The sequence below is a fragment of the Saccopteryx leptura genome, chromosome 7, assembly GCF_036850995.1.
Source record: "Saccopteryx leptura isolate mSacLep1 chromosome 7, mSacLep1_pri_phased_curated, whole genome shotgun sequence".
Taxonomy (NCBI): domain Eukaryota; kingdom Metazoa; phylum Chordata; class Mammalia; order Chiroptera; family Emballonuridae; genus Saccopteryx; species Saccopteryx leptura.
The window spans coordinates 26,229,484-26,247,914 of record NC_089509.1 but is presented as its reverse complement, the minus strand read 5'-3'; the positions used below and the strand labels follow the sequence as shown (position 1 = coordinate 26,247,914).

Below are 18,431 nucleotides of genomic sequence, written 5' to 3'. Positions count from 1 at the left end.
CAATTGCTGATCACTAGCAGTGAAGACCAAGGACTGGGAGAAACCAGAGCAGCAAGGTGGCCCCTCCAACACTGTACCAGGCTGCCTCAGAGCTTGCAAGGGGGCTGCACAGGCAGCTCTGTCTGAGCCCAACAGATGGTCTGGTGACTCATGCTCAAAGAGTGTGGTTTAGGATTGTCAAAGGAGAGGGTGACAAGGACAGATTAATGTAACCCCAGTAAGAGCATTCTGGCCAACCAGGATATAGGAGGCAGCTCCCTATGATATATTTTCTACCAGAAAGCTATCAAAGGTACAAGCAAGTGTAATCAGATAAGCAGAGACTGGAAAATGAGACTGTGGAGAGCCACAAGGCAGAAACAGAATTTACTTTATATGGTTTCTCCCTTGAATGAGAGAATAAGACCCTGATTCTGCCATGATAAAAAAAAAAAGCAAATATAATTTTTGGTTTATAAAAAAGCCACTCAAGCCCTAGCTGGTTGGCTCAGTGGTAGAGTGTCAGCCTGGCATGCAGGAGTCCCGGGTTCAATTCCCAGCCAGGGCACACAGGAGAAGCACCCATCTGCTTCTCCACCCCTCCCCCTCTCCTTCCTCTCTGTCTCTCTCTTCCCCTCCCGCAACCAAGGCTCCATTGGAGCAAAGTTGGCCCGGGCGCTGAGGATGGCTCTGTGGCCTGTGCCTCAGGCACTAGAATGGCTCTGGTTGCAACAGAGCGACACCCCAGATGGGCAGAGCATCGCCTCCTGGTGGGCAAGCCGGGTGGATCCCGGTCAAGTGCATGCGGGAGTCTGTCTGACTGCGTCCCTGTTTCCAACTTCAGAAAAATACAAAAAACAAAACAAAAACAAACAAACAAATAAAGCCACTCAAGGGTTTAAAAAATTATTTTAAATTAACAAAGAAAATTAATCTGCAAATAAGTTGGCTATCTGGAAAACTCATTTGTCCCCTACAAGTCCACAATGCACCATTGCTTTGTTCTTCCCTGTAACCTGATCCTGATGAGAAGTGACGAGAGTGTGAAAGAAAGAATCTCTGGACAGAAAACAATGTACAGCACAGAGTTCTGCATTCTGATTCTCAGTATCACCCTAAGATGCACAGGTCTTGTTAGGTCTGAAGCATTCTATGACCCATGGGATGCTCAGATAGATGTCTTCTTCCTGGCTCTGCTTGGGGTCGACTCACATGCTCCTTGCCAGCCCTTTGCTACCTCTTAGCTGCTTTTGCCTTTAGGGCATCATCTCTATGCAAGTGCGTGGCAACTAACACCGCTCAGGCTCCTGGTTCTATACCTGTGGCCCGGGCTTGGCTTGCTGTGCAGGTCCAGCAAGTGAAGTAGATGGAATCGAATGTTAGATTATGTTCTCTTGCTCTTTATGGATTGCTTAATTTAAATGACCATTCTTTATTTCTAGTCTTCATTTTCCCTCTATAAATCTTCTAAGAGGTTCTGAAGCTCCTTTTCATCCTCAGTCTCAGTTGCACTTTCAGAAGAGTATTCCTCAGTCTCACTTTGACCATGTTGCCGAAATTCTGCAATCTCAGCTCTTGACATATCCAACCTCTTCTTTTCTCTGAGACAATCTGGTGACAGAGAAACTGCTTCATGGCTAGAAGCTGCTCCTGCTAGTCAGGATCTCATTCTCCTAGGCAAGGAAAATATTTTTAACTTCTTTATTTTCATTTCTACTTGAGAAATATCCTCTTTGAAAGACTGGCTGTCCCTGCGCCATCTTGGCTTTACATTCTTGTCTTTATGCTTCTCTCATGTTTCTCTTGTGGGTTGTCAAAGTTCTTCATACTTTCCAAAATCCATCTTTTTTAGATAAATCCTTTATCCCACTCTGAAGATCTTGATGCAAACAATTCAAAACAAACTCCTGTCTTCTGTATCCTCCTACATGTTCTCCTGAGGCTCTGGCAGTGGGACGCAGTGGCCATATTGGACCAGTGAAGGGATTTTGTCACTTGTTTTAGTATCACATTTTCAAAGAGAACTTGTACATGTGCAAAAACATTACATAGGACACCACTGCTCATCTGAATGATTGGGCTAAGCACTATAGAAATGTTCTGTATAGTCATTTTGGTTTCCAATCTCTTTGTGAGACCATGGTCCGTGTGCACAACCATACAGAAAACCAGAAGATTCTTACACTGTGGCAGTCTCTCAGTAAGGGCTGGGATTCTTGTGCTTTCTCATTTTCAGTGCTCCTCCAACAGGCTCTTCAAAGCATGGCATAAGCTCTTTGGTAAGCAGATTTTCCAGAAGATATCTCAAATACTGCTTCAGCAGACTGGCTACAGTGTTAGGCTCATGTTCTTCCATATATGGAGACTCCTCTCTGTCACAGGCAGCTTTCAGTTCACCCACATTTAATTCCTGAAACTCTGCAGATGCCTTCACAGTTCATGCCATACTTCTCTTCATAATCTACACACACACACACACACACACACACACACACACACACACACACACACACACATTGCTGGCAGTGGAATGCCATCATCTATCATGGTTCTCTCTGCTGCATCAGCCAAGGAATTCCAAAAACAAATTTGGTATTCAGAACATCAGTCTGCTGTACCTCAGCCTCCTGACTTGTCCTCTTCAATTTCTTCTTTTCTTTCCACTGTTAACTACAACTGCTGCTGTCAAGTCTTTTGACTTCTCCTTGTGTTTTCCTTCTTTATGCTTTCATGTTTTTCCTCTTTGGCTTTCTCATTTATTTTAAAATCCTTCTTTCTTTTTCAGAAAGTGAGATTTCTTGGCATTGTGGATACTCTTGGATTGATAGGAAGAGCTGAAATTTTAGCTTGAGCAATGGTGTCTTTGGTTATGGTTAGTGGGTTTAACAGTTAATGCAGGTAGAGGTTTCTATCCAGTAGCTGAGATATCTGGGTGGGCCTGCATGACTTAACAAGATATGCAAGTAGTCCACCTTTGTGCCCCAGGGGTCTGCAAACAAAGCCTTCATGCTCTAAAAATGGGATGCCCGCTGACTAGATTCAATTAACTTTGACTATGGTCTGATTAACTCTGCCTTGATATTCCAAAACTCTTACCTATTCTTTTTCTTCCCCTTATAAAAAGGTTGGGCAGTGATAGAGGGTTGAGAAGGCTTGGGAACATGACCCCAATGTGCTAAGAATAAAGCACCAATAAAAGATTCAATTCCTGTCTCTACTTATTTGACTGAACTGGTGAGAGGCAACATGAACACTGGTATTCCCAGTTTCAGGATGTCTTCATTTTTGAAGAACTTTAGGCTTCATCTCCAGAGCTATCTTCTTGAAAGGCAGCGTAGTCATTGGTTCTTTTTTCCTTTTCTTAATTTTTTTTTCTCTCCATAGCCTTTTTCCTCATTAGACAGTGTACCAGGAAGCCCATGGAGGCAGTCACGGAGAGACAACAGCTCACCAGTGCGATGCAATCCAGGAAATTTAGTAGAGCTGATCTTCTTGAAGGTGGGAGTTTTGGTAAGACCACTGCCATGCTCCTTCCAGCGATGTTCACTGGGGCTGCTGCTGTGGGGACAGAAGCATGTGGTCCTTCTGCTTCCATGCCAAGACAGTGCAGAGAGCTTTCCTGTTATCTATCTGGAAAACCTCGTGCCCATCTCTGTGCAGCTACTGCCTCCTTGAACTCTTGCTGCCACCACAGCCCCCTGAGCCACGAGTTTAGAGTTATCAGGAACAGGATGAGCCCTGTAGGTTGTATTTAAATCCACAAATTAGAATAAGGTGACATATACAGAGAGTACAATATGAGGAGAGAAGAGAACAGGCTCAGTTACTGACTGGGACATCTGCTCACTTGTGGAACCCACCACTACATTTTCACATCTATATTGTTTAAGCTTCTGAGAACAAATGGATTGTTTCTTAGTTTTTCTAGTGACAAGCTACTTGGGCTTGAAATTTTACTTGGCTGAAGTAGTAACACCCAGCCTAACACTTACTATTCTCTACCCTTGAACCTAATGAATCTCTCCCCAGTCCTCTGCCAGGGTTCTACTCCAATGATTAGATCCATAAATCTGAGGTTAACCTTAAGCATTATCTGCCTCATTCCCTGAACTGGGCAGTCTTGACCATCAATAACAAACTGAGTCCAGTCCTGATGGCCACACACTTTTGAAGATCTTCCTGGTCCTACATTTCCAGGTTTCTATTTGCTTATTTCCCAGAACGCATTATGGTCAACTACCTGATCACATCACCAGTGTGATGATGACAGCCTTTGCACACAACAAATTTTTTTTTAAAGAAGGTATTAAAACATGAAGGAAAATATAAATGTATTTTGTTATTTTCTGTTGGGTTTTTTTTTGGTTGTTTTTTTTTTTTTTGTATTTTTCTGAAGCTGGAAACGGGGAGAGACAGTCAGACAGACTCCCGCATGCGTCCGACCGGGATCCACCCAGCATGCCCACCAGGGGCGACGCTCTGCCCACCAGGGGGCGATGCTCTGCCCCTCCGGGGGGTTGCTCCACCGCGACCAGAGCCACTCTAGCGCCTGGGGCAGAGGCCAAGGAGCCATCCCCAGCGCCCAGGCTATCCTTGCTCCAATGGAGCCTCGGCTGCGGGAGGGGAAGAGAGAGACAGAGAGGAAGGAGGGGGTGGGGGTGGAGAAGCAAATGGGCGCCTCTCCTATGTGCCCTGGCGGGGAATCACGCCAGGCCAACACTCTACCGCTGAGCCAACCGGCCAGGGCCGTTATTTTCTGTTTTAAATACTTTCTATAACTTAGCATTATTGGTCACAGAGAAATTTTATAGGATGAAGCCAAAAGACTTGTATAGTGATTAAACTAATATAAGTTTTGCCATCAATGAACACTATAAGTATGGACAAGTTACAATATCCCTGTGATATTCATGTAAATTAAATGTAGTTAGTTATATTGTCCCAGGGACTACCAGCATATTGGTAAAACAGAACAAAAAAAGTGAATGTATTTTACAAATTAAATTTGTTAATGAAGTCAATATTTTATTGATATGGGAAAATTTTGAAGATATTTTTAGAAACAAAATAATGTTTTCTTCTCTAGCTCTTACATTTAATGACACATATAATTACCTTTATTTTTTTAATGACATAAAATTTTCAGAATCTCCGAGTGTTCTCTTCAAACTCATATGTTGAAACTTTAACCCCCAATGTGGTTGCTTTGGAGATAGTACCTATAAAGAAATAAAGTTAAATGAAGGTATAAGGGTGACTGCCTGATCCAACAAGATTTGTATCTTTGTAAGAAGATCCATGGAAAAGTGCTCCAGGTACATGAAAAGAAGAGGGCATGTGATCACAGAGAAAAGGCAACTCTCTACAAGTTAGAAGAAAAACCTTTCACCAAAATCCAAACCCTGACGGACCATGACCTGAGACTGCCAGCTTCCCTAATATGAAATAGATAAATTTTTGTTGTTTAAGCCACACAGCCAATAAGACTTGTTATATTCAAGCTGATGAGACCCAGTCGACTCAAGTTGATCAATATACTGAGTAATTATTATCCTTCTCGGTGCCCTCCAAATATTATTATATTTATGGTATATCAAATATGGCTTACATTATATTTGTCATCACTTGAATATAACCTTTGATGGCTAGAGCTATATCACATTCAAGTTTGCATCCCCATTAAAAATTATATTGTTTAGTACAGAAGATTCTCAGTTAGTGCTCATTACAAGAATAATGTAATATATGGGTTCTAGATCTATCACCATAGAATAATTTCTTTTTCCTTTTGTTTTGTTTGCATTATGTTACCAGGGGAAACAGGTTCTTCAACAGTGTTGTGGAAAAAGAATTTCAAGAATTCTTTCATAGGAGGAGTTTGAATTGATATTATCAAGGTTTATTAAACCTAAAAGTGACAGTACACTCTCACAGAGACAGAGAGCAGGCAGGTTATAGGGCTGTTACTGCCCTGAGGTTTTTGTTAAACTTCCTTATATTTCCTTGGGTTTAGGAAAGAACAGGCTTTCTTTCAGACTATTATCTTTCCTGGGTTTTCCGAAGTCTGTGCTTGTACCCTCCCTCACCCCCCCTCCGCCCCCGTACCCAATGTCTTTCTTGGATTTTACAAGACCTGTCCCCTTCCCTGATCCAATCTTTTCCTGAATTTTCCCAGACTTGTGCCTTCCACTTTTATGGTCACCATTTTGTCTCCTACTGCTCATGCGTCACAGTGCCACATGGTCATTTGGTTTCTACTGTGCATGCACTCAGTAAAAGAAATTTCCTTGCTGTTTTCTCCCTCCCTTTTCTTTCTCCTGTGTTGGGCAGACTCCCTGGGGTGACCAAAGAGTCATCTTTCCCACCTAGTGGATGTTTAGTTCCTGTTGGCAGAACAATGTTGATGCAGTTACTCCCTGGGGTGGCAATAAAGCTGTTTTTTCCTTCTTAATCAGATGTGTAACTCTGTTCACTCCTCACTCTGTATTAATATCTAATAACTGCCTACTCTAACAATGATATATCTGGGTCCACTTTTAAGAAATAATTTTTTTGTTTTTGTTTTTTGGTTTCTTTGCTGGTTTGATTTTTTTTTTTTGACAGTGGTTTGACATGATCCACAAATCATGGTGAGTCAGATTTGTTGCTATAAAATTTTTTATCTCAGAACATTATTTTTCACTAACCTCTTGTGTAATAAATATACTAGACAATATGAAAAGCACTGATTTCTGAATAGATAACTTGTGCCATCTTCAATACAAAGTCAAGAATCTAATTTGACAGAAGAGAAGCATGAAGGGCCAATACTCAGGCATACATGAATAAATCAGAAAGTACCAGAATCTTGCAAAACTATTCCAGATGCAAGAGTGACAAGAGAAGAATAAGGGACCAATGCTGCATGAATATGACAGCCAGCAAGGGGAACACATTAGAATATAAAAGAGGTCATTGTTACATTTTTAATAGGTTAGCTTCAGAAGTAGACTTTTTTGCTGATATTAGAAAGTTGTAGTTTTCAAGCCAGAGTTATATTTATACACATTAGAAGACATGCTGGTGTATTTCATCTAAACCAGGAAAAGAAAAGAAGGAAGGGAGTAAAGGAGGGGGGAGGGAAGGAGGGAAAGAAAGAAAAAGGCTGTGAAGGAAGAGAAGAAGGAAGAAGCAAAAGAAATAGCTGTTTTTCACTGAAGAATCCTAATTAATGCATTTAAAGAAATGACAGAAATAGAATTACTATTAGAAGTAAAATTGCCATTAGAACTCAAAAATGATATTTGCAGCTAGTAAGTTTCACCAATGGATATTAAAATTAATGGGTGAAAGCTTAAGCAGAAACAGGAAATTTTCAGTCTTAAAGTATCTTTCCCCCAAAATTTAGTAATTACAAAGGTAAAAGTAGAAACTTAACGAGATGAATCTGTTAGATACTGTCTTAGACAAACTATCAGGATTCAACATTAACATCTTAAGTGTTATACATAAACATTGTGTACCACTTAATATGATGTCTTGAGAGGGACACTGCGCCTTTGTGGAATCCTTCCTCATGACCTAACTGTAATACAGAACCTAAATTTAAAGGTGATCTCAAATCAAGGAACATTCCATAAAATAATTGACCAATGCTCTTCAAAAGTATCAAGATCAGAAAAAAGAAGAAACTAGTAATTATCACCTATTGGAGGAAACCAAAGAGACATGAGAGCTAAATGAAATGTGGAATTCTGAATTGAGTCTTAGATAGGGAAAAAAAAAGACATTATTGAAAAAACAAAAACAGGTAAACCCCGAATATATTCAGGATTTTAGTTTATAATAGTAAGCCAATATAAATTTCTTAGTTAATTTCAACACATATGATTTTTTTTCAAGGATGTCAAAATAAAGAAGCAAGGTAGAAAAATATGAGAATTTTCTCTGCATATTTAAAACTTCCTTTCAAGTCTAAAATTGTCTCAAAACTATGTAAAATACTTATAATTAAAATTTACAATAAAATGAAATATAATAAATAAATAAATAAATAAAGACTTTGATATAACAAAAGATAGACATGCTTAATATGACCACTCTCAAACTGAGTTAGTTAGTAGCTTGCATTAAACAACAGGAGGGCCTCTACTTTGCTTCAGACTGATACAAATTGTTTCCTTGTTTACTATTCTAATTTGCAATTATTTGTCTTTCAAAATTATATCATTCATCTTAGAACAATTGTTAAAACAAATCTCCCTAAACTACTGATTCTAACGCAATGAAAATTTAAAAAAAATCCATAGAATATTATATATGCCTTTGCCTGGTTATAATTTGCAAAGTTAAGAGTTAATATATCAAGATCATAAAATATTATAGCTTCTAGTTCAAACAAAAAACTATAAAAAATAGAAAATATCATAGTACACATTATCATACTACGCATGAAATTACCGATTTAGAAAGAGAAATATTAAAGTGATCATTGTTCTGATGATAAAAATCTCTGAATAGAAATTGCCATGGTATCTGGATGGTTTATCAATAAGATTGCAATTTCCCTTGAGCCTATACCGTACTTCATTCTGCCTTCTCAGGATTTCATCTCTACTATCACCGATGATGCTGAACTTCTCTCAGAGGATTTAATTAGACTAGCTGGACAGGTAGTCTAATGCTCATGACCACATTTAATTTGGGTGGCCTGAGTTTAAAATGATCATCAAAGGCAGTGAGGGAGAAGAGAAGAAGTGGAGTGGAGCTAACAATTTCACCTAATTATTGACAGAGAATTGTCCCTGCTCAGGAAATGAGCCTATCTTACAAGGCTTCTTGGAGTCCAACGGAGCTTGGAAACATCACACACATGCATTGCTAACTGTTCCTGCAAGTAACTGGCTGACATGTAGAAATGGGAGTTCAACTACATCTCTAAACTCAGAAGTCAATCCCTGAGTCATTATAACCTAAGAAAGTCTGGATACTAATTGAGGGATGGAACTCTTGAGGAAAATGGATCTTGTTAGATATAGCTGGGCTTTTCCTGAAGCCCCGTTGTGGAGTCAGTTTGCTTTCAATTTTCCAGGAACTCTATCCCATAGCATATATCATTTGACCTGAAGGTGATTAATTTCACTTTCCCTTCGCTCTTTCTAGAAATAAGCAATCTCTTAGTTTTGTAGTAAAAGTGATACAGGATTGGACCTTTTAGGCTTAAACATATTTCTCTTTTTTTCAGAGTCACCTGGACCAGAGTTTATTATTTTTTTATAATTTTGTTAATTTATAATGGTAATCTTAAGGGTTCTCTTTTTGAGATATAATGATAGAGAGATATAATGATTTGAGATATAATGAATACATTAAGCAAGTTAATCACCATTTCCATCTAAGCATAAGAATGTTATTTAACTCATTCTCCTAAATGTATAGAATGAGGTCTGGGGAAGGGGTAAATGAAATCTATAAAGATAAGTATAAATTTTAAGTGATTTTAAAAGAAGTGTCCAACTTAAATGAATTATTGGAATTGTTATGCTTTATTGGGAAGAAGTCACCCACTGAATGAGTGGATCCTTCCTTCACAGTTCTTAATGGGTCCTCAGTTTTCACACTATTATTTCATGGTTTTCCAGAGAACATGAGAAACAAACCTAATGGGAGCTGAAAATAAATCAATAAATAATTTAGTTCTCCCTCTTATTCCCAAATGCTTTTCTCAATTATCTGTGCCTTCTCTAGTCACAGGAACCTCAGTGCTCAGTTAAAGTAAAGTAGAGCTGAGCTGGAGCCCGATGTCACACTGTCTCTGCTGTTTATTGCAGCCAGGCTTGACCTGGAACACGTTATGTTTTGTGTGGTAACAGTGTTTAGCCGGGTGCCTGCCTTGTGCTTCCACTGCATGGGTCCTTGATCTTCCCTTGGGGACTTGTGTGCAGAAAGCCCCCGCAGGACTCCAGCCTTGTTTCATTCATTGCTTCTTGTGCCTGTGTATGCCCATCAGACTTTTCTCACTCTTGCGTGTTACCTGCATCTTTTAAATGACTGCTTTTTTTTATTTTTTTTTACTTTGATTAATCTACATCTCAGTTTCTGTTGATTGGTCTATAAATTTAAATTCTTATGTTCCTTTCCCTTCAGTTAATAAAGGGAAATCAATTTAACTGACACACAGCATAATTTTTTCTATTTATCATGCTTTAAAAGTTCTCTTCTTTTAGGAACCAAGAAAACATTTATTGCCATTGCTGGCCATCCTGGTAATTAATATCCGGGTGTACTGTTGTGGGAGAAGCGTTGGTGCTAAAACACCACTCCCAGCCAGGTCTAATTTTAATCCGTGTCTAATAAGGAAATTACATCCATATTTTAAAAGAATGTTGATATGCATTGATAAGTAGAAATCTTAAAAATCGTGTTTCAAGTAACAAAAAGATGTTTTTAAATTCGCCTATGTAAAGAAAAGACAAACTGGCAATCTATTAGATGAATATTGAGCTATCATAGAAAAACTAAGGAGATGAAATGCAACAGGAATAAGTCATTTATTTTCTTTTACTTTCTTTTCTCTATGTCTCACACTACTCAACAGATAATCTAGTATCTGTGTATTTATTTTGTTTATCTTCCTTTGGCTTATTTTATTTATTTGTTTATTTATTTTGTTTTTAGTGAAAGGAGGAGAGATAGACAGACTCTTGCCTGTGCCCTGACCGGGACCCATCCCGTAATCCTGTCTGGGTCTGATTTGAGCAAATCAACCGAGCTATCCTCAGTGCCTGAGGCCAATACCACTAGCTGTGGGAAAAAAGAGGTAGAGAAAGGGGAAAGGGAAAGAGAGAGAAGCAGACGATTGGTTCTCATATGTGTCCTGAACAGGGATCAAACCTTGGATGTCCGCTCAGTGGGCCAATGCTCTATTCACTGAGCCAACAGGAAAGGGCCTCTTCTCCTTCTTTAAATACCCTTTACTTTCTGCTTTTGAACATAGATGGCCATCTTAGCCTTGACTTTCATGGCCTCTTAACTCTTCTACAAACATACTGAGTGTCTGGGTGCCAATTCCAAAGTCTCTGCAGGAAGAACCTAATTGCATTATCTTGGCCTAGGTGTTTGCCCCTAGTTTTCTTAGTATTAGTTATAGCTGAGCCAGCTGCCTCATCAGCAAGGTGTGTAAGGAGACTCTCAGAGAAGAAAACCAGTTTCCCAGGTATCACTGCAAGTACTACTGTTTGGTCTGTAGCACTGACTCCAGGTTTTGTTTTACTGAAAGAAGTAATTTATGTGTTCATTATGTTGGTTTTACATATAACTATGAAAAAGATAGCAAAGTATTTTACTGTGATTTGTAAAATTAAGTCTTTGCTAATGAGATTTCTGCTCCTGCTATCAAAACTCATTTCTAAGCACAATTTTCTCATTCTTTTTCTAAGTATTTACTGTCCTTTATTATGCTAAGGTCATTTTCTTTTCTTTTTTTTATTTGGATATTAAATTTAATGGAGTGACATTAGTCCATAAGAACATGTAGGTTTAAGGTAAAGATCTTCATAGAACGTAAACTGTTAATTGCATTGTGTGCCCATCACTCAAAGTCAAATTATTTTCTATCACCATATATTTGTCCTTTTATACTCCTCTCTCCCTCACCTTCTTCCCTGTGGCAGCCACCTCACTTTTATCTATGTCCATGTGTCTTAGTTTTACATCCCACCTATGTGTGAGATCATCCAAGGTAATTTTCAAGATTACTTTCACTAGATTTAAGAGTACAAGACAGGCCCTGGTCAGTTGGTTCAGTGGTAGAGTGTCATCCCAGTGTGTAGATGTTCCAGGTTCCATTCTCAGTCAGCATACACAGAAGAAGTGCCCATCTGCTTCTCCACCCCTCCTCCCTCCTTCTCTCTCTCTTTCTTTCCCTCCTACAGCCATAGCTTGATTGAAACCAGTTGGCCTCGGTTGCTGAGGATGGCTCCATGGCCTCTGCCTCAGACACTAAGAAGAGGTCAGTTGCTGAGAAATTGAGCAACAAACACCCTAGATGAGCAGAGCATCACACCGTAGTGGGCTTGCTGGGTGGACCTCGGTCTGAGTGCATGCAAGAGTCTATCTGTCTGCCTCCCCTCCCCTCACTGAATAAAGAGTACAAGACTAATTTTCCAACAGAATTCATAGTCATTTATATTACATATGTGGTTCCCTATTTTAATGGTTCTCAAGGTTTAGGAGGCATATCACCTAGAGTGTCTAGGTAGGGCCTGAAATTTGTATTTCTAACAAGTTCATAGGTGATGCTGATGCTTTTGATTCTGAAATCTCACATTAATAACCCCTGACATGATTCATTGTTACTCTCATGACAATAGAATATAATGTAAAAAAAGGTCTTATGTTTCATCATCAAGATCCAAGAGTGGAGAATATCTTCCATTATTCCACAACCTATATTATGTCCTTATTCTAATATCCTTGAACTATTACAAACAAGGGACTTTTGAAATTGTCAGGTCCTTCTTTTTTTTATACATGTTCATACTGCATTAATGAGTTTAACCACTTCCATATACCACCTCCATTATTATGTCCTTAATATCTTTATTTATATTTTTATTTATATATCTTAATATATTTAATTTTTTTTTTAATTATGGAACTCCATAGGTGGAAAAGAAACATCTCTTTCCTTAAATTAAAGGTAACTATAAAAATAAATTTTAAATGTTTATTTTCAAAAGTAATATGTCATACTAAATCAAATAGTTTCAAAATGCATATGGAAAAGAAATTATTTAATCAGAATTCTTGTGATTTATTCTTAATAAAGGAGTAATCAATCGGTGTTACTGTGCTTAAGATAAAAAAGAAATTTGGCATCATTAATTCCATTTTTTAGTTGTGTCATTTGCTTTCATAGCAAATCCCAATACATATGTGTGTGTGGTTAGAAAGGCCAGAAGAGGGCTAGAACTTTCTTTGAAATAGTTGGCTATTAATATTTACTTCTAATGCTATAATGCAACTTATTTTGTTCAAATAATAGAGTTTCAAGAAGAGCTCTAAAGCCATCCCAGAAGTTGTACTTATGAGTTTTCTAATGTCTGCAATGTCAAGAAAAAACTAGATTTCTTCTCTCCTATACTGTCATGCTATTTCAGTAAAAACTTATAAAAATCATTATATTATTCACACTTTTTTTGGTAATGTTCCAACATGTCTTCAGTGATTTAGCTGGTAAATTTATAGCCAGGTTCTTCTGAAAGGAATATTTTTTAGAAATACTGAATGAATTAGTAAAGTTCAAGTATCCACTCTCAAGTTACTTTATGTGCCCTGTCAATCACAGTAAAAAGAACAAACACATGCACTGAATAGCCTATATAAAATATTTTTCAATTCTAACTTTACAAGGTTCACATCACAATATTTACATTTTCCAGTTAATGAGAATATTAGTACAGTCCAAAAATTAGTAATTTATATAAACTTCTTTTGTGGAAGGGTCTTTTTTGAAAATTGTAGCATGATTCAAAAGAAACTTTGAGATTATATGTGCAAAAACTTTTACCTCCAGCTTCCCATGATGCCTGAACAATGCCAGTAAATCATCATAATCATGATACCTGGAACCACACAACCCAGAGGCATCACTTACCTGCTTCTTGATATATGGGGAGTTATTTGACAGCCCTGTGCCTGGATTTCTTCCCTATAAAACAATCATAATTCAAGCCTCTGGTTCTGTTTTGTAGGTGCACAGCAGCCCATCCTACCGCATGGTAAGATTTCTTGATAGACTCTTAGGAGAAAAGGAGTAAAGCAGTACAAGTGGTCCTCCGGTTACAACAGAATTCGGTTCCTATAACAGTGACGTAACCCAGATTTTGATGTAAGTTGAAATTCACCCTAGCCTAAGTCACTTACTTATCCTAACACAGTTGTAGCATAAAAACACAATTAAGCTCCAGAAAAAAGAAAAGGACATAAATATACTGTACTCTGTACTGTAGTAACAGAAAAAAATGAGTGCCAAAAACTGTACAACACTAATGGCATAAGCCAAAATACTTCTCAAATTTTTTAACTTTTTATGAAAGTGAGCGTCCTAAACTCTAAAACTTGTAGGTCCTGTCTGTCATAACCCGAGTACTAGCTGTAACCCCTACAAACTCCAGGGTTGTTCCTCAGAAATCCTCCAGGGTCATAAAGCTGGGATGGCTCTAAAGCACACTCTCATGGAAAGAATGATATCCTGCATTAATTAAATATTTGTAAGCTGGTTGGACTAAATGTGGGTAGAAGACACCTAAAGTTCTACCCACCAAAGGGCCTTCCTGGCTTGTTTCTTGAGTTGAAATGTTGTACCACTTTGTGGTTTTATCAGTTTGAAATCTCTTCTCCTTCCCTGAGGTGGTTCAGCCTACCTAACCCAGCTTCCCACCAAACCACTGGAAGAAGGCAAGGAGAAGGAAGCCCACAATCACTGGAAACCAAAAATCTTGACTTTATAAGAAGTTCCTGAGTATTAAATGGTAATCCATGCAAAAAGGTTTGAACAACATAAAAGTAAACCAGTGCTCAATACAAATCATTTATTGTCAATGTTGTATAAGCATTTTGTGAAACACATTATTTCTTTGTTTTGTTTACTTTTCTCAACACTATGAGGTAAATGTTATTATGGCTCTGTTTTTAGGATATAAAATAATAATAATTAGAGTTCAGAGAGGTTATTTTTGTGCTCAAAGTCAGAAAACTCAGTGGCAAGCAGGCTGTCAGAATTTAAGGCAGTTTAATTTCCTAAAATATGGTACTTCAGAACATTAGTTGAAAATCCTAGTAAAAAATGCAGACTGTGGAGCAACCTTATACTGCAGTTCATTCAGCAGAACTAGGGAAGCTCTGCAAATTAGTACCCTAATTAAAAAAATAAAATGACACTGACATAAAGATTATTTGGAAGTTATTGGGAAACATCATCTATAGATGGCAGAGGAGTAATCATAAAAGTTATTATCCAAAATAAATGCTTTTGGGAAAGTAGACATAATAGAAAAAATAGACCAGAAACTTGGGAGACATCTATAACAATTTATCTACAAGTGATATGAAACAGGAGGGTAACAAAAGATGATCAGATTTTGCACAAATGAATGACTTAGTGGGTCAGAGTTTAAGGTAATTTAAGATATAATCATAAAGGTGTTATTAGGAGAAAGACAAATTTAAAAATTAAAGAGTACTTCTAGGACAGGATCAGGTAAGCACCATAGAATAAGTAGTAAATGTTATGAGCTAAGACAGGAGAAAGAAAGAGACTGAAGTGCTGAGTACATGCTCTTTCTACTTCCTCAGCACGACAAGCATATATATTAAAGTAAAATTTCACTGGATCATCATACAAGCTAACACAGCTAATAAATTTTATAATAAATTGTCAAAAACTACTCTCCTGACTTTAAATCTATAACTCTCGCTCTTTGGCAATAGCTGTAGAAGCTTATAGAAGATAAAGAAAGAGAGAAGATGAAAACAAACTTCATCTCTTTGAAACATTGCCTAGGACCAACCTCTCCGCATAGCTCGTGATTAAGAATCAGGAGAGGACAAATCAGTAGGTGGGTGTGGTTTGCCTCTAATTTTGTTCACCGGCTCTTTGTCTGTTTTTCTTATTCCAACCCAGAGCAACTGTCCTCTAATAAAACAGTAATTTTCTTTAAAGAGGACATTGTGACAGTCTATGAAAAGAATGGTGATATTTTTGCCATTTTGTGAAATTGGTAACATTTGTCTTGCAAAATTGTTTTTACAACTTGATACTGTATTTACACTAGGTAAAATTTTACAAAAAATAACTGAAGGCTGAGTATCTTCTGTATTACATAAGCCAGTTAAATTTTAATTTATCTCAATAATTTGAGATTTGATGGGCCTCTGTAAACAACTTCTAAAACTTTCTCAATTTTGTGAGTGCTTCTGAGGTAGATAGTCAACAAACACCACCATTGTGGAGATAATATGGTATAAGAAAAGGCCTACCTGACATCCCACCACAGAATTAGTGACCAAGGAATTACTACATTCAACTTCTTTTCTTTAATAAGACACTGTTGCCCCGGTTTCTCTTATCTCCAGTTACACATAGGCAAGAAAAAGTCACAAAAAGCATATACAAGGAACAAGAAACTATGATAAAACAATGTGTCCTCATGAAATGTGAAATGCCCTTAAATATACTACATTTTTTCTCTACTACTCCCTTTCTTCACCACAACACCCAAATCACCCAAATATTTTGAACTTCCAAAAATGTCTAGACTAACAAAATTTAAATCCAAATTGATTAATCTAAAATTAAGAAACCATCCAAGCCAGATAGCATAGTTGGTTAGAATGTTGCCCCAATATGCCAAGGTTGTGGGTTCTGTTCTCAGGACACAGACAAGAATCAACAAATGAATGCATAACTATAACAACAAATCTCTTTCTCTCCCTTCCTCTTTCTCTAAAAATAAATAAAAAATAAAATAAAAATAATTAAATATTAAGAAACTATAGAGCTTAAAAACAAGATATATTTTATATATTTTGAAACATGAGCAAAATAAAAAGAAATAAACTTGTCACAGAAATTTGTTTTATTTTTTTATTTCTTTTGTTTGTTTTTGACAGAAACAGAGAGAGGGTCAGAGAGAGGGACAGATAGGAACAGACAGGAAAGGAAAGAGATAAAAAAGCATCAATTCTTCATTGATTGCTTTCTCATATGTGCCTTGACTGGGGTGAGAGAAAGGGGCTACAGCAGAGCGAGTGAACCCTTGCTCAAGCCAGTGACCTTGGGCTCAAGCCAGCAACCCTTGTGCTCAAGCCAGTGACCATAGGATTATGTCTATGATCCCATGCTCAAGCAACCCCACACTCTAGCTTGTGAGCCTATGCTCAAGCCGGATGAACCCGTGCTCAAACCAGTGACCTCAAAGTTTCAAACCTGGATCGTTCACATCCCAGTCTGATGCTCTATCTACTGTGCTACTACCTGTACAGGCATAATGGAAACTAATTGAAAGACAACATATAATGGAGCCAATATTGATGGGTTATTGGCCTGTCTCCACTTGTGGCATTCCCATGATAATTATGTCCAGTTCAATGTTAGAAATGATGATATTAAAGTATAACTTTGAAAATTGCTCTGAATAGTGGATAGAGCATCAGACTGGGATGTGGAGGACCCAGGTTCAAGACCCCAAGGTTGCCAGCTTGAGTGCAGGATCATCTGATTTGAGCAAAGCTCACCAGCTTAGACCCAAGGTCACTGGCTCGAGCAAGGGGTTACTCAGTCTGATGTAGCTCCACAGTCATCGCACATATGAAAAAGCAATTAATGAACAACTAAGATGTCGCAACAAAAAACTAATGATTGATGCTTCTCATCTCTCTCCATTCATGTCTGTCTGTCCCTATCTATCCCTATCTCTGACTCTCTCTCTGTCTCTGTAAAAAAAAAAGAAACAAGAGAGATCCCAAACAAATAACCTAACATCACACCTTAAGGAACTAGAGAGTGATATCAGAGAAATGGTACTGTGAGGAGCACGACTGACAAATCTCCCCAAAATTTCAACAAGTTCATCAACCAGAGACAGAAAAATCTATTCTTGGAGCATCTGGGAGTCCCATATACTGAAAAAAAAGGTATGATCAAGTGAAAAATTGACTAAATATATAATCAAACCTGAAGGAAATTTGACAGAGAAAGGAACACTCTGCCTTCCTCACTAACCTGAGCAAAGGCTGCTTTCACTTGGAACTGAGGTAGAGGGTGGGGCTAAGGGTGTGGAGGAAGCTAGGCTGTGACACAGATGTTCATTCAAACCGAGGAAAGAGTTTGCCTGTGGTAAATCAGCCCACACGAGCTAACAGCAGTTGCCAGCGGTGCACAGGGAGCATTCAAGCTAACAATCAAGCATCAGGGGAGGGGCATGAGGGCAGCTTGCAGTCTGTCTCTGGAGCAGATCTGTGGATCCAATCACTGAAATTAGCTTAACCCATGGTCTGCTCACCTTCCAACTGACCTACGTGGCTCTAACTGACAAGATCTCTCTCAATTCAGCGATCTAAGAAAAGAGTCATGATATATTTTAGTGCCTCTTGCTAAAGGGGTGGAGGCAACTTCTGATTGGCAGAGCTTTTATACTCAGGGATATATGCTAAAAAGAGGGACTTGGCAGCTGTTAAGACCTCCTGTACTGCAGGCAGCGACTAGGGTATCTTCTTCCCAGCCAAAACAGGTTACAAAGTACAAAAAGCCTGGGGAGAATGGTCCCACAGAGTGTTAGTCTTGCTGAACAGCCTGGAGGCTCATAGAAAGTCACATTGAGAGCAATTGGCTCCCAGCCCCATCTGATTATGCTGGCGGCTCTGATTGACAGAGCTTTACCCAGAGCCCTGTGTTGAGTGGGGATAGAGTG

General features: G+C 38.3%; 1 pseudogene; it reads right to left on the bottom strand.

Annotated features, from left to right (window-relative positions):
- Positions 1-1,417: 1,417 nt before the first annotated feature.
- Positions 1,418-18,431, bottom strand: part of LOC136378971 (ralA-binding protein 1-like) — a 29,563-nt pseudogene continuing 12,549 nt past the window's right edge.